The sequence below is a fragment of the Callorhinchus milii genome, unplaced genomic scaffold (genome assembly GCF_018977255.1).
Source record: "Callorhinchus milii isolate IMCB2004 unplaced genomic scaffold, IMCB_Cmil_1.0 Scaffold3, whole genome shotgun sequence".
In the NCBI taxonomy this organism is placed as follows: domain Eukaryota; kingdom Metazoa; phylum Chordata; class Chondrichthyes; order Chimaeriformes; family Callorhinchidae; genus Callorhinchus; species Callorhinchus milii.
In genome coordinates, this window is record NW_024704744.1 from 50,431,739 (window position 1) to 50,447,556 (window position 15,818).

At 42.7% G+C, this 15,818-nt stretch overlaps 1 protein-coding gene across 1 annotated transcript in view; it reads left to right on the forward strand.

The window, feature by feature from the left end:
• Positions 1 to 735: 735 nt before the first annotated feature.
• Positions 736 to 15,818, forward strand: part of bach2b (BTB and CNC homology 1, basic leucine zipper transcription factor 2b) — a 181,328-nt gene continuing 166,245 nt past the window's right edge. The window contains exon 1 of the mRNA XM_007892915.2: positions 736 to 919. The gene's annotated coding sequence lies outside the window, so the exon portion shown is untranslated. The remainder of the gene's footprint in view (positions 920 to 15,818) is intronic.

Here is a 15,818-nt window from a genome sequence, read left to right on the forward strand (position 1 = left end):
GCCGAGTGATGGCATGCCAGCCGGGCGGAATGTGCGCACGCGCACTCTCTCTCTCTGTGTGTGTGTGCGCTCTCTCTGTCTGTATTCCCTCGTTGGGGGGGGGGGGAGCGTCGGAGTGACGGGTTGGGCGCAGGCGCACTGTGGCGCCGGTGGTGGCTGGTGGTGGCGGCGGTGGTGGTGGTGGTGGCGAGGCTCGTGAGGGCTCTCTCGGTGACGCGCTCGCTCGCTCGCTCGCTGGCTGGCGCGCGCGCGCGCTGGCTGGCTGGCGCTCGCTCGCTCGCTCGCTCCGGCCCGGAGTCCGTCGCGAGCGCGTGCGTCAGAGGGGACGTCAGCGACCGAATGTCAACAAAGAATGAGCGCGGCCGCGCGGCGCGTCACTCAGTCAGTGAGTGAGAGAGAGAGAGAGAGAGGGGGAGAGAGAGAGAGAGAGAGCAGCACATGAACACAGCGCTGGACCAGAGGCTCCACCAAAAGCACTGCACCTCCACGTTGTGAAGAGAGCCGAGCGCACTGCAAAACATAACTCAAAATAGCACGCTCTGTGCAACGCACACACCCCCCCCCCTTCTCCCCACCCACCCACCCCCCCCTCTCCTCCCTCCCTCCCATCTCCTCCCTCTATACCCGCAACCACTCACACACACACACACACTCTCTCTCTCGTGTGTGCACACACTCATTCACTCGCACATTTCATGTACACACACACACTCCACTCACTCCCTCACTCACACACACACACACACGGAGTCAAAACAACAGTCAGCCGTCCTGCTCGGCTCGGCTCGGCATTGCCTCCGTGTCGGGTGACCCGGGGCTCGATTGGCATATGTTCCCTTTGGCCGCACGGAATCATGAGGCGCTCGTCGTGAACTTGGAGACGGCTCGGAAATAATCGAAAGTTGCCCGGGGGGGTGGGGTAAGGAGGATGCAATTTGTTTATTTTGTTTATTTTTTTTCGGAGGGGGGGAAAACAAAAAAAAAAAGGGAGGGGGTTGTGAATGACCCCTGTGATCCCGCTGCTACTGTGATGTGATTTGCTGGGAAAAAGGGGAGGCAGAGTGTCCGGGCTGACGGTCGGGGTTTGCTGGGGTGGAGCTGTGTGTGTGTGTGTGTGTGTGGGGGGTCTCGAGCTGTCACGGTTTGTGCGGAGACGCTTTGCGGGAACGGGCACTCTCACTCAGTCCGGACCCGAGGCCTGGACCGACCGAACAGAAATAAACAGCAGCCAAAGAGGCAGAGCTGCGGCCCCTCTGATCCGATCCGCACGGCATCCTCCAGCGGCTCCGAGGCACATTCCTGCACGGATCCGCTGGTGTTGTGCGTGTGCGTGTGTTGTGTTTTTTTTTCCGCGGTGGTTTGTTTAGCAGCCGATCGTCCGCGGCGCCGGTGCGTGGAACAGGACTGTGAACATGCAGGGATCCCCCCCCCCCCCCTCACACACACACACACACACATGTTTTTGGCGTGCACTTTGCTTGGGAAGAGCACCGGCTGTGCAGCAGATTATTTGTGCAGTTGCAAACTGTTGTGGATTTGCATGCCTTTCACCTGCTTTACTGAACGATCAACCTGGGGTGTGAAAATAGGTAGTAATAATAATAATAATAATAATAATAATAATATCGCATTTGATATTACATGCAAAACGTGCAAAAATGAAACACATCACACCGCACGCGTGACAGAGCGGAGAGGGTCTGCGCGGTGGTACACATACATTGATTGGTTTTTTGTTTTCCCCGCAAAGTCCCCCCACACCCGCAGCGCCCGTCACAGAGAGGTCCGTTCGTGGGCGACGAGATCCGAATCGGATGCGATAGGGGGGGACTCGCGGGACTCGCGGGGCGCACACACCGCCCGCGCGGGGATTTGTCAGCGAGTCGGGAATTCACTCCGTTTGGAGCGATCCCATCGGGTACTGCAAAAAAAAAAGGCTCTGACACACAGCCGCAGTCCGGTCTTGTCGGGCGGTGTGTGTGTGTGCGAGAGCCACTGAAGTTCATGTCGGATGGCGCTCCTGGTTAGACATCCTCTTACTGTGCAGCCGCAGCCCAGGTCCCCGTCCTGGGCAGATCTGGAGCAGATTTATGTGTATATATATATATATTATTATTATTTTTTGCGGCTCTCTATAACGCGGGGCACTGCTTTCCCGCATTGTGCGCTGCGCCGCAGGGGACGGGATGTGGGCACAGACCAGGGGAGCGGTGCCATCGGGGAGGCCATTCCTCGTTTGGGCAGCGAGGGCGACCCTGCTTCCAGGAGCATCCATCGCTCGTCGCTGTTCCTCGGGGAACGGATGAGCAACGTTTCAGGCGCTGCACCTGGAGTCGGGTGGGAGCTGCTGCTGTTTGCTGCTGCTTTTTCAGACCCCCCCCCCCCCTGTGCAAGTCTTCATATTAGGAATTGCCATCACTCCCCTCTCTCCTCCCCCACTGCTCCCCCCCCCCCCCCCAGGTGCCATGTCAGGTTACCCCGTCCTCAGTGGGTTACAATGGGAAAGTTTAGTTTACATTTCAATGCAATTTGTGCTCCCAAAATTGTGACATCTCAGAAGTAAGGTGTCAGCGGTGTGGGGTGAGGAGGGGGCGGCAGAGCAGGCGTGGGTTTGGCCAGTGTTTGGCTTCCTGCGAGGTCTTGGCCAAAGCTTCTGCAATAAGCATCCGATAAATTGCCTTCTCAAGAGCCGCACACTCTGCCCAAGACAAGGATGGAGTAAGGGTTCAACGAGAAGGGTTTAAATTCCAGAAGGCATCAGCATTGCGTTGCAAAGAATTAAACTTCTCAGGGAATAAATACTGACGCCAATTGACAATGTTTTCCATTGAGACAACACAATTCACAGACACATATATCTGCAGATGGCTTCATACCCTGCGTCAGCAACAGTGCTATCATGTTTGATAAGTAATACTTCTCTTAGGCAATTCAGTGATACAATTTTTACCGTGAAGCTCAAGGGAGACTGTAAAGGAATGTGAATGAGTTCATCAAAACATTAAGAAAATTAGCTTCAAACTTGCACCAAACTTTGTCAAATTTTAGCTTCGAGGTTGAGAGGAATGTAAGTGAATTCGAAATGAGTTTCAATTGCTAATGTGTTACAGATTATTAATATTTTTAGAATAAATACCGAAACATCAATCAAAACATCAATTAATTAACCCATTTCAGTTAGGAATCCCAAATCATTCTTTCAGACCTAACAGATGTGAAGTATGATCTCTACGTCATCATTGTCATTAATTTGACAGCATTCATTTATGATAAAAAGAAAGCAGTAGGGGAATGGCTTATTATGCTTAATTTTAACATGTATTTTTACAGCTTCAGAGTCCAAGAAAGAAATTGTGTCTTTGGGTGAATACGGTTTGTGAAGCATCTGATTGATGTACATAACATAATAATAATCCTTGCATTTGTGCTTGATGGTTATGTATTATAGCTGCAAATCATTTTTAAAATCTCTGAACATAAAACAAACAAATGCAAAGTAAATAAATAGAGGATGTGCGGCTAGATTCAGCAACATTAACAGTGAAGAAAATTCCAAGCACTCCTGAGCACAGATGATGCCTACAAATAATCTACAACTCCTTCTATTTGAGGACTGGCAAGCACTGTTTTTCTAGGTGTTTACTGTTCTGCAGTTTTGTGTATATTTTATGGAAAGGTTACAAATAGTTTGAAGTTGCTCTCATTACACTTTCCCACAGGGTTTGGTTTTTTTTTCTGACAGCATCCTACAGATTTGTGTAACAAGCCAACGTAAAACATGCTCGCTTTCTCCGTGTGATAACATCACTGTAATACGGTACCAATAAATTAGCAAAGGAGTATTGCTTTTACATTGTGTAATTTGTATCGTTTAATCCGTGATTGAACTAAATATAACATTGTTTCATATTTAAAATGATAAATAGTGGACCTATATTTTACACACCTTTTGATTGTCAAGTAAAACTAATAATTCCTTCAAACATTCTGTTTGCGACACTTTATTCTTATTTTGAACACACTTTATATTTATGAAGTGGGAAACATGCCAAAACAGGAAGGAGTTGTAGGACTGAGCAGTTACAATGTTAACATGTATTCTGCAAGGTTTCTTTTCTCAGATTATGATGTAGCTTGGCTGTGTTGATACACTTGTCAGGTATATTTTTGCAAAGTATTTTTAGTTGTACAGTTACTTTCTTGGGTGAAGGAAAATAGCTGATTCAATAGAAAATTCAAACAGGTTTTAATAGCTCAATCTGCAATTAACTCACACAATTGAGTGCATAAAATGTCAACAATCAGCAATTGTACAGCAGTGAAGTTTGCATTTGTATTGTTTACTAATCTGTGGTTTTAAAGTTAACAGAAAGCCGTAATAAAAACGACCTGCTCGCTGCTGGCAGAGGTGCGGCTTTGCTGTGTGAATGTGATTTGCATGCTGTGTGGAGCAGGTCAGAGTGTGCACTTGAGATCGTTGTCAGCGCTTTAAGCAGGAATGTACGTGTGCTGCTGTCTCACCTGCATCTGACTCAGCAGCAACACAGCCAATTTGTGGTGTGACACAGTCAGTCGCTCCCTTATCCCAGCCGCTACAAACGTGAACGATAAATTACTGTGACCAGTCAGTGATTGCTGTCAGAGGTACCAAATCCATCTGAATAAGGACAGTGATACAATGCCATTAGGTTGGAACAGGAATGATTTCATGTTACATTGTCCTTTGCAGATGGGCCACAGACGGGAAATAGCCGTTGTTTTTAGTGTTTTGATCATTAGAGCATTTGGTTTAGATTGTCACGTTGTTGCTGGTGTTCTGGTTATCACATTGTCAGTAGTTGGTTTAGATTTTTGCATTGGTATTGGTTTTGACATTGTTGTCAGTCTTCTGTTTGGATTTTTACATTTTTTCTTTCTGAATAAGAGCATTTTAATAGTAATATCACAGTTGGTGTCCAGTATACCTAGTATATGGCTTTGGACCCGTAAAACATCAGTGGGGTGGCATCTTGCAAGCTACTGTGCAAAAAACTCACCACTAGGCTGCAAACACTTGATGAGGATACTGTGATGACTATTTAAAGGTGTATCCTAGAATATGGATTTATGAGCTAGGAAGAAGGGGACTTTGAGGATATTGACTGAAGCCAGAAGACCAAGCAATATTGGGAGAAGGTTCAATAAAATGGGGCATACTGGCTAAATCTTGGGCAAAAGGGGTTGAGGGATGAGTAGTACTTATAATATAATTCTTGCATTTTATATAGCACCTTAATATATCATTGAGCCATCTCAAAGTCAATCAGAGGATTTTACTATGAAGTATAGTGAATGCATATTTGTAGGCAAATGCAGCAAATGACCATGCCTTTGGTCATTTCCCCCCTCCCACTTATCAACTGAACCAGGCTGAAATAGTAGACTTGAGTGGAAGGATGGGCAGAGGATATTAAAGAGGTAGACTGGGCAAAAACACAAAGGGAAATGAGGATGAGGGATCTTGAAGTCAATTTTCCCAGGTTTGAGTTTGCTATGTTAATTTTCATTCAAAGTATCAGCCTTGCTCAGTTGATAACACTCTCACCTCTGAGTTAGAAGATTCTGGTGACATTGGGACTTTCAACTGATAGTCGAAGCTGACATCCCATTGCAGTGCTGGTGGTGTTTTGCATTGTCAGAAGTGTCATTCTTTTGAAGTATCGCCCTTTAGATGAGATGTTAAACCAAGGTCACATCCGCTTGTTCAAGTGGACATTAAAAATCCCGTGGCATTACTCAAAAAGAGAAGGGAGATTTCTTGGTGTCCTGAGTAGTCTCTGTGTCCTGACTAACAACTCTCCAGATAAAATTGATTACTGTTTATGAGACAATGCTGTGCGCAAATTGACTTGCTATGTTCACCTACAAGAAGACGTAAAAAGTGCTAATTCAAATGCAAGGATTATTATTATATAGAATATAAACTCTTGAATGGATTTATTATTGTATTACACAATCAAATTCTGTGAAGCACATTGAGATGTCTCTGATGCGATAAGATGCTATATCAAATGAAAGTATTATTATTATTTAGACACAGCCACACAGATACATACATATACACACCAACATCCAAACTGGAACTAGTCACTTGTAACATGGGTTAGCGTTGCTGCTGGTGCTATAAAAAGTAAATGATAGTCTCCTCGCCACAAAGAAAGATGATTGTAGAGAACGAAGTAGGAGGAGGTCGTAGGTGATTTCTGGTTTCCGCCACTTATTAACCAATGGGTGACTCATCAGCATTGTTGTTACTGATAACATTTTGATGAAACATTCAGATGCATCCCATCAGTTGCTGGTGAAAGGTCGGAAAATATTAGGCAGGATGCTGTCAATCAGATAAACTCTTGATGGGGATCAGATAATCTTTCTGATTCACACATTCACTGCTTTCAGGGGCAACCAAGACACTGCAAATTTGTTTGATTTTAAATGAGAATGACCTTGCTGTTTTCACAAATGAGCAATGCTAAAATTAGCATCAGGTTTCATAGTTGCTTGCATTAAAATGATTTGAACGTCCTTTTTTGTGTGGAAACTCAGTGGAAAAATTAGCCATTCACCCACTGAATTGTGAAGGGGTAGATTCAGCACCCAGCCTGTGCATTGTGTTACGCATTTTCCCCAGTGACTCATTGCCACAACGACCCCGTCTTGTTGTATGAAGCTATAATTAAGCCTCTTCCTGCCTTGGTGAAATATGGCAAATGCTTTTAACCTAAGAATAAACAAGGCTTGCTCCTTCCACAGATCATGTACAATCTCCCTTATAGTATACTGTTGTGCACCTATTTAATCCTAGGAAATATTCTGTTAAATGTTCCCTGGTTCCCAATATCGCACACTTGTCAGGAAATTTACTGAACTTTGGCAGTATGTAAGTACAGTGGGATTTCCCAATATAAACATACTCTATCAAAGATTGGTCAGTGTACTGAAAGAGAAAATAATCCCTTGAATAATCCCCTCAACGTCCATTTCCTCCATCTGACCTTGATCAGGTTTGAATAGTTGATTCTCCCCACCACTTCCCTCCTTTCTAGCGATGAAGAACATTTGCATCCTGAGTTTTTGACAGACCTTAAAATTTTAGACAAAAACAGAGATCAGTTAAATGAAATGTTCTAATCCACTTGCTGTGATGGTCAGTAAGCTTTTTTTCCCCCCATCTCATAGGCCTTTATTGTGTAAATATTGAGATAAGTACTCAGGAGCTCATTGACTCATTATTAAGGAATTAATATGTTCATTCCCTATGCATCTACATCCAGTCACAATTATAGATTAACATTAGATCATTAGACAGTTGCAGCTAATTTGCCAAGAATTTTGCACTGCATTAGGAATTTGTATTAAGTACTTTTATTATGGTCCATAATTCATCAGTTATGTAGTTCAAACTTTATATACACAAAGGAAAGACATTGCAAGTAGAGTCCATACAGTATTATTTCTATCTCATGGGAATATATTTCAGCAATAGAGTGAAATGCATTACTAATAGAAGAGCTGGAATTAGTCCTTGAATGGGTGGATGGATGTAGGAAGTCTGCATGGATGAAACGGGAGAAGAGAGTTTTAGCACATAAAGGGGAAAAACAAGGATATGACTGAATAGTCTTGGGACAATCACAGTTACCTGCATGAGGTATTTAACAAGCAGCTTTTATTGAAGGCAATGAATTACACAAAATAAAAAAACGTATTTTGCTGTATTGTCCAGATTTTTTTTCAAAAACTAAAAAGAAGGTTTGGATGAATCTATTTTACATCCAGATCTTTCACAGGTCTGGAAACTGCTCAATGGTACAGGTACACATACATCTTCATTAATAAGTTCTGTAGCATATGATACAATTACAGTTTGGGTCTCGGACGTTCTCTTTGTTACTTAGTTGACAAAACAGAAAGGCTTTTACTTGCTATGTACCTTCAAATCTTCCTACTTTTAATGCTGCATTGGGCTGTTTTGGTTTGACTGCTGGTCAGCACAGTCATTTTGACAGTGCGGTCATTTTCAGATCATTTGGGCTGAAAAAGTGCTCGGCAGGAGAAAAGCAGCACAAAGGGCACCTTGACTTGAGAAAAGCATCCCAATGTGTAAAAGTGTGTCCCCGCCATGTAACCCCAGATATATGTCATGCTGACTTGCAAACTCTTAGCTCTGAGGCTTGCTTGTTAACATTTAAGAATATTTATTTTATTATTTTTATTGGGGGTTTGGGGGGAGGAGGGAAATTGATGAAGTATTCTGGTCTGATAAAGAAATTATTTTCCCATCCCTCCCAAAAATAAAAAAAATCACATTTACTTCCCCTCCCTCTGAATGAACTGATTTTTTCTAGTGTACAGCTCAATGCGTGCTTGTCCAACTCTACGAACTTTGCAGGTGGACATGTAAATTCCAACTTTACCTGTCTTCACTATACATAAGTACATACCCTACATTTGGTTTAGTGCCCTTCATGTCAGAAAGACATCTCAAAGCTCTTTACAGGATTTACTGCAAAGATACTGGTTGTTTGTAGGCAAAGGTGACAGCCTAATTGGCAGTGTCAATGTCCCACAAGCAGCAATGAAATAGATGACCAATTTAATTTAATTTGGGGAAATTGTTGGCCAGGACACAGGGAGAAACTCCCTTCTCTTTTTGAGTAGTGCCATGGGATCTTTAATCCTAAAGGTTTATCCAAAGGACGGCACTTCTGACAATGAAGCACATCCCCAGCACTGTATTATATTGTCAGCATGGACTATGAGTTCAAGTCCTGATGAGCCCACAGTCTTCTGAATTAGAGTTGAGAGTGCTACCAGGCTGATATATTTATAATAATAATCCTTGCATTTGATAAAGCGCCTGCTACATATCTGCAATTTATGTCCATAGATCAGCATGTATGGGAAGGGAAATCATTGAATGCATTGTAGTTTCATGCTTTAACCAGAGTGTGTTTGTCGGAAGTCATCTGCATTTTGTTGATGGCACAATGAATCCATCAATTTTCAGGAAGACGTTTAGAGGCTGGAGGTAGAATCTGAGTAAATTAAGTCTCTGTGGGAAAACTCTAGTGCTGGCAAGTACTGATGTTGTACTCCAGACTGAGTGGAGCTGGAAGCGGCATAGATTGAATTTGGACCACACCTCTATCTAGGTGTTTCAACCTTTTAAACCGGTTGACTTGGATGCCTGTTTCTGAGCTGTCTTTTAGAAAGATGTTGGAGAGTAAAGTTTTGTACATTTATAACAACATTTTGGCTATTTGGAGTCAGATATTGGGGGATAGGAAAGATGTTTCACTGACATTCATAGTTCTGAATGAACTTTAATGATGATCGCTGTCATAATTTTCCACTGGTGGAATTTGTTGGTGATTAAAAGAACACTTGCTAATTCAAACTATTATCCTTTAATAAGAATGAATGTTTACTTTACTAGTAACTCTTTTAAGGATTCCAAGACATAAAAAGGTTGCATTTTTATTGTGCATCAAAATGTTTCACAAGTTTTTTACAGTAATTACTGTCAAGTGCAGTGACTGTTTTGTGTAGTCAAACAGTACTGTACAGAGTTCATTTTAGGAGCTTTGCCAATTATTTACCTGGAAATGTAAATCAAAAGAACACAAGCGAAGGAACAGAAATTGGAGAGGTTCCACAACTACTTAGTCAGAGACATTCCGGAGCCCTGAATGAAGAGATGATGATTTTGGGGTTTCGTTTAACAGAATGAATATGGAGGCTTTGTTTCCCTCCCTCCTCCCAGTATCCTCGCAAAATTGTTGGCAAAAACTGGGAGGTGGTGCCATGGGTTGTTTGGTATCCATCTGTATAGGCACCGGAGGACTTGGCCAAGTGATGGAACCTCCAATACTGTGTATTAGGCAGTGAACACTATCAATCAGATAAATTCCTGATGTAGACCAGATAATCTTTCTGATAAGCTTTCAAGTGTAGTTTTGTTTGATTTTAAATGACAGTGAACTCACTTTTCTTAATGCCAGCCTGGACTGAGTTCAGATCCCACTTTTGTAGTGTTGTTCTGGAGGCCAGAAATGCAGAATGAAAGAGGAAGCACTGCTGCATTTTGCTGCTCCTTTATCTTTCACTACCGTCGGAAGCCCCACACTGTCATTCCTTTCAATTTAAGCTAAACATTACATCTTGGACCAGGGAAGCTTGCAGTGTAAGTTACTGAAGGGGCTTCAGTGCAGCCTCTTTGGATCAGGACCTATTTCTGGACACATTTCATATATGAGGAAGAAGACAATAGAGGGATATAGAAGGAGCGCGGACTCTTGTGGAGTGCAAATACCAGTGCAGTGATTAAGTCAAATTACCTTTTCCCATGCCATATCACTCTTAGTTAATAGTACTCTCACGTCTAAGTAAGAGGATGTGGATTCAAGGATTCTGAACTTGTATTGTCTAGTCTGGCACTACAGTAGGAGTGCTGGGAATGTGCCGCATTGTCAGAGGCACCGTCCTTCGGATGTCCAGTTTGCCTGTCCAGATGAACGTTAAAGTTCCCATGACATTATTTGGAAAGAGAAGGGAGATTCTTCAGGTGTCCTGACCCACAAAACCCCAAAGTATAATTGGCCATTCACACCTGCATTCACGCACAAAATACATATAATCACACCACTTTACACTGTATCCTGTGAAGCGCTTTGAGAACCTCTCGATGTCGTGATAAAATGCGATAATCATCAGCTCAGGTCAATATATTTCCAAATTTCAGGACCATGCTCTAGAACATTTGCAGTAAATTGTTACTCCAGAAGTCCTTTTGAAAAGAAATGTAGATGACTTTCTTTTCACATATTGGGTTTGTGAACCTTGTAAATAGTACAGGATATACTGTAGTTTTAAATTCTTTTGTGTGATGTAACTCATGGAGGTTAGAGCAAAGCCTGATGTGTTGGAATGCCAACAAAGATTTGGTTTACTATCTTCTTGGATTTGCACTTAGTTGAGTATATGCATAGATACAATGCAAGCCCTTTTCAAATACTATGTTTAAATTATTATCTCAAGATGCCTGAAGGAAGGAATTTTCCCTGGCACTGGAAGTGTTATTCTGAGATGAGGAAATTCAGATTACAAGTCCCTGGCCAGTTGAAGCGTATTGCAGATCTGTGCTTTCACACAAAACAGTTGTCCACACAACGACAACAAATTGCATTTGTATAGCGTCTTTCACATCAGCATGATGTATGTCTCAAAGCGATGGACAGTCAGGGATCCGCACCCGAGCTGGTGATAGGGAGTCAATAGAGCCGGCACAGGAAAAGAACGCTGAGAACTGCAGCATATTTTAGGTTCAAACCACCCATATTGTGTTTTCTAGTGGTATTCTATGGTTCACTTGAAGCACCATAGTAGCTATTATATCCCGTTATAGAAATGATTGCAATTTTTTTTGTTTACTAGCAAATGTTTCAACTTGGCAAACAGGAAGGCATTGCATAGTAAAAAAGAATAAATTGGCAAGTTGATGCAGTTTTTTCAATCTGCTATATTATGGAGTGGTAGGACATGACCCATGCATATTTTTTCCAACTGTGGAACGGAGACCATGGATGCTATTGAGTTATGCATTTTCTCACTGACATAAAGGGAAAAATAATATGGGGCTTCAATTGTAGACGCGCCCTCCCCCTCCGTGGCTGGATGTAGATTGACAATGGTAAAAATCTGAATAGTCACCAGCCAGCGAAGGTGGCCAGCGAAGGTGCTTACATGGGGAGATTCCAGGGGAGAACAACATTTAACAAATTGATTGTAAAATATTTCTGGAATTATTTGTGGTTTTGGCAGTTGTGAAATCTGCAGCCTGTTATGGTGGTTTATTTCTTTAGTCCATGATTGCATTATTAGCTATACAGGTCTGAGACAAATACTTTGTATCATTTTTACTTAAATACAGTCTTAATTGTTTTATATAGAGTATTGATAAGTGGAAGATAGGTGAATAATAGTATTTCTTGCATTTGATATTTTCAATTTGTACTGATTGAAGGATTTACTTTGTTGTATCTCATAAAATAATGATTCTGAATTCAGCCACCTCACCATTATAAAATTCCTATTACACCAATGCCACATCTGCTGCTGCTCAGTATTTCAACAAAGCGCACAGCAAGTCACAATCTGTGCCTGTGCTTATGGATCAGGTTTAAACATCGGTCGGTGCACAGTGACCACAAACTGTTCAGTTACAACTGTGGTTGACCGAAGCTGCAGTGTTGAGCAAAGCATTTTACTTTGCACATTAGGAAAGCTAATTTTTTTAAAAAGTGTACTAAATCCACAGAATAGTGAACGTAAAATCTGGTTCTATACATGTTTTGAACTCTCCACATACCAGCAGAGTGATAGGTCACGGGTTTTCTTCCCCCTCCCTGTGCCACAATTTCCCACATGGTGATTTCCTGATCTTAGCCAGGCCACCTACTCCAAGTGCCAAATCGAGGTGAGTCACGTCCCCCGAGGGCAGGAAAGTCAGAGCCTGAGTTGGGCCGCAGCGGTAATTTCTTTGTCGTTGTTGGGAATGTTGTAAAAAGCCATAGAAAATAATACAGAAAAATAGAATGAGAGAAAATCGAACTGATGCCTGTTACAGGGGTGGTGAGGTTTTAAGAAAAGGAGACACAACTCGCATTTTATAGCGGCAAAGCAGCTGAAAAGATTTGGTTGTAATTATTGACAAGTTGAGTGACATTTTTGTGGAGCAAATGTGTTAGCCACTTACCCACAGCAAGATCTCACAAAGAACCATGTGGTGACAGGAGGATTGTTGGCCATGCGCTTTAACCAGGGATCTATGACCATTCTCATGGCTGCTGAAGTTATTTTGAACATGCAGCTAAATCAATCATTGATAACTGTGTTTCAGAGCCCTGAAACATGATTTGTAAAACACAATAGTTCAATAAAGTATGGGTCATCCTTCAGGTCTCCACGAGCATGATCACCAATAAGGAGAACAACAACTTGTATTTATATAGCTTCCATCACGTAGATTAATGTCTTGGAGTGTTTTGCGATCGCAGGTTGGATGCCAATGAGGTGGAGGAAGGGGAGAAGGAAATGACTATAGATATGGTTGAAGAGGTACGTTTTGAGGCAGGACTTGAACACATATAGAGAGGGGGTGAGACTGAAGGCTTGAAGGAAGGAGTTTGAGGGTAGGGGCGTAGAATTGGAAAGCTTGGCCACCACCACCAACAACTTGCATTTATATAGCACCCCTCACGCAGGGTAGCTCTCAGGGTGCTGGTCAGTGGCAGACCATGACACCGAACCGGGGGAGGAGACCGTAGGCATGGTCGAAGAGGAAGCAAGGCGGAAGGATTGAGGGAGAGTATTTCAGAGTTTCGGGGCTTATTTGTTGAAAGCTTGGCCACCAATGGTGGAACAGAGGGCATGAGCAATAAGCAAGCGGTTGGCCCTCATGGGACAATGGTGGTATGGATAGGGTAGGGGACATGCAGCAAGCCTGAGGTAACTGATTGGAGGGTTAAGCAGAGGAATGGGGTAGGAGTTGATAAGAGAAATAGGGAGGTCCTGCAAAATGAAGGCATTTGTAGGTGAGGGTAAGGACCTTGAGATTGGTTTGTTGAGGGACAGGGAGCCTGGCGTGGACTGGTGTGATGGAGAACATATGAAGTTTGATGTGCATGAGGATGTGGGTTGGAGTTTTGGATAAGTTGAAGTTGATGGACGGTGGAGCCAGGGAGGTCTAGCAAGTTGCTAAGAAACTGCTCATGGAGACCTGAAGTCTAGAAAACGTGATGGTTGATGTTAATTTTGAAGTTATGGACTCACACAAATGTTCTGCAACAAAAGGGGCTTGTAAGAGAGTAATTTCTTTCTATCCTATTTTTACTCAATTTGCTTTGGCTGTGGAGCCTGAAATGGATGTGAGAGTGCATGGTATGCTCCCAGGCGTCTATACCCCATGTTGTCAGCTCTGAATGATGCTGGAGACCACCCAAAGGATGATTCCGTACAACAGCAATGACAATTTACATTAATATAGCACCTTTCGTATCAGGAGGACATTTCAAAGTGCTTCACACAAATGACTGGGATCTCGAGTTGGCCGGGGGAGGTTTAGTGGGGGAGATATCTGCAGCAGCAGGAGCTGGCGGTTGGTAAGGACTCAGTGGATAAGGAGACCCTCAGCTTGGGAGTGATTTCCTGACAGCCTCAGACTAGCATTATTTAATTCCCCTCCTGTGTCTTCCCAACCGCCAGCTCCTACAATGAGATATTAGGATGGTTTGCCGGGGAGGGAGGGAGCGGGTGGCCCAAAGTTGTAAATGGTCTCAGGTCATCTGCCGGGATGCCGATTGGATCACCTTAACTTTGGCAAATATGTGATTTATAGCAAGATGATTTATGAACGTTTACCTGTTGAGGTTGAAAAAGAGAGGACTTGAGGATAGAGCCCTGAGGACCACATCATACTGCTCAGGTAGATAACTGAGCCGAGTGAGGCCTACACACGTGCTCTGTGATTACCTTGAATTTTATATGTCTTCTCTGTCACCAATTGAACCTAGAACACTTGTTGGATGTTTGAAATTGTGGTTTGACTATGGTATAGTGAAGAGCTGGTTTGTTACTCAAGGAATGTATTATGTCGCTGCAGGGAATTGGATGACACAGTTGATCTGAATGCTGCTCATTAATGAAGAAGTGTAAATTTTAATCCAATACAGACAGATAATAATAATTCTTGCATTTGATATAGCACCTTGTCACATCTTCGAGACATCTCAAAGCACTTCACAGAATATACTGTAAAGTGAATTGACTATATTTTGTGGATGAAACGCAATACAGACAGATGGGTGGAAAATGTGAGGCTTAAGTGACATGAGCATTGGGAGTCTAAATCCAGTTACCACTGGATACACGTTCACAGCACATAATTGCCCTTAATTTGTTACTTTTTGCAGTTCTATTTATTTCAGCCAAAAATGTGTGGCAAGTGGAAATGTCATGTCATACTGGTTAAATAAGGGTTACCTTAAGCATGGCTTTAATGTGGTGATGGAATTCACAGCATCCCTCTTCTTTCCATTACATCTAAACTGTAAAATTAAACCCTAATACAACTCATGAGTCCATCATGCCATTAGTGGGTGTACAGTTAAATGAGAATTTTGTTTGCCCTCTCTTTGTAGTGCAGAAATTCATATTAAACTACAAAAAATCTAATAATTGGCCAACATGTTGTACACTTTGTAGTACCTTTGAATGTTTTAACTCCACACATAATCCTGTATCCTTTACCACAAAGACAGTGCAAACCTGCCAGAAATCTACACATTCATAAAATCTAATGCAAGACGTCATTTTGTTCCTCCAAATTTTTTTCAATATAAAAAATCTGCGACTGAAGGTGAACTCTGGTTGTCTAAACTCGAATCTTACTTCCTTGCTGAGCAGAGAGGGTGAGTGTAGGAGTAGAGTAGAAGGAGGAGAGATGAGTGTGAGGGAGTAGATGGATTTGTAGGTGAAGGTGAGGACCTTGAAATGGATCCGCTGGGAACCAGTGAATCAGTGGAGACTGGCAAAGACTGGGATGATAGATGTGCAGAGGTTGGTGTGGATGAGAATGCCGCTGGGGGAATTTTGATGAAGACATTAACGTGAAATTTAACCTTGTGAAGAATCTCATGAGACAAATGCATTATTAGAATTCATCAAAAATGCAACTTAATGGTAAATGTGATGTGATCGTCAGTCAGATATTCTTGGGA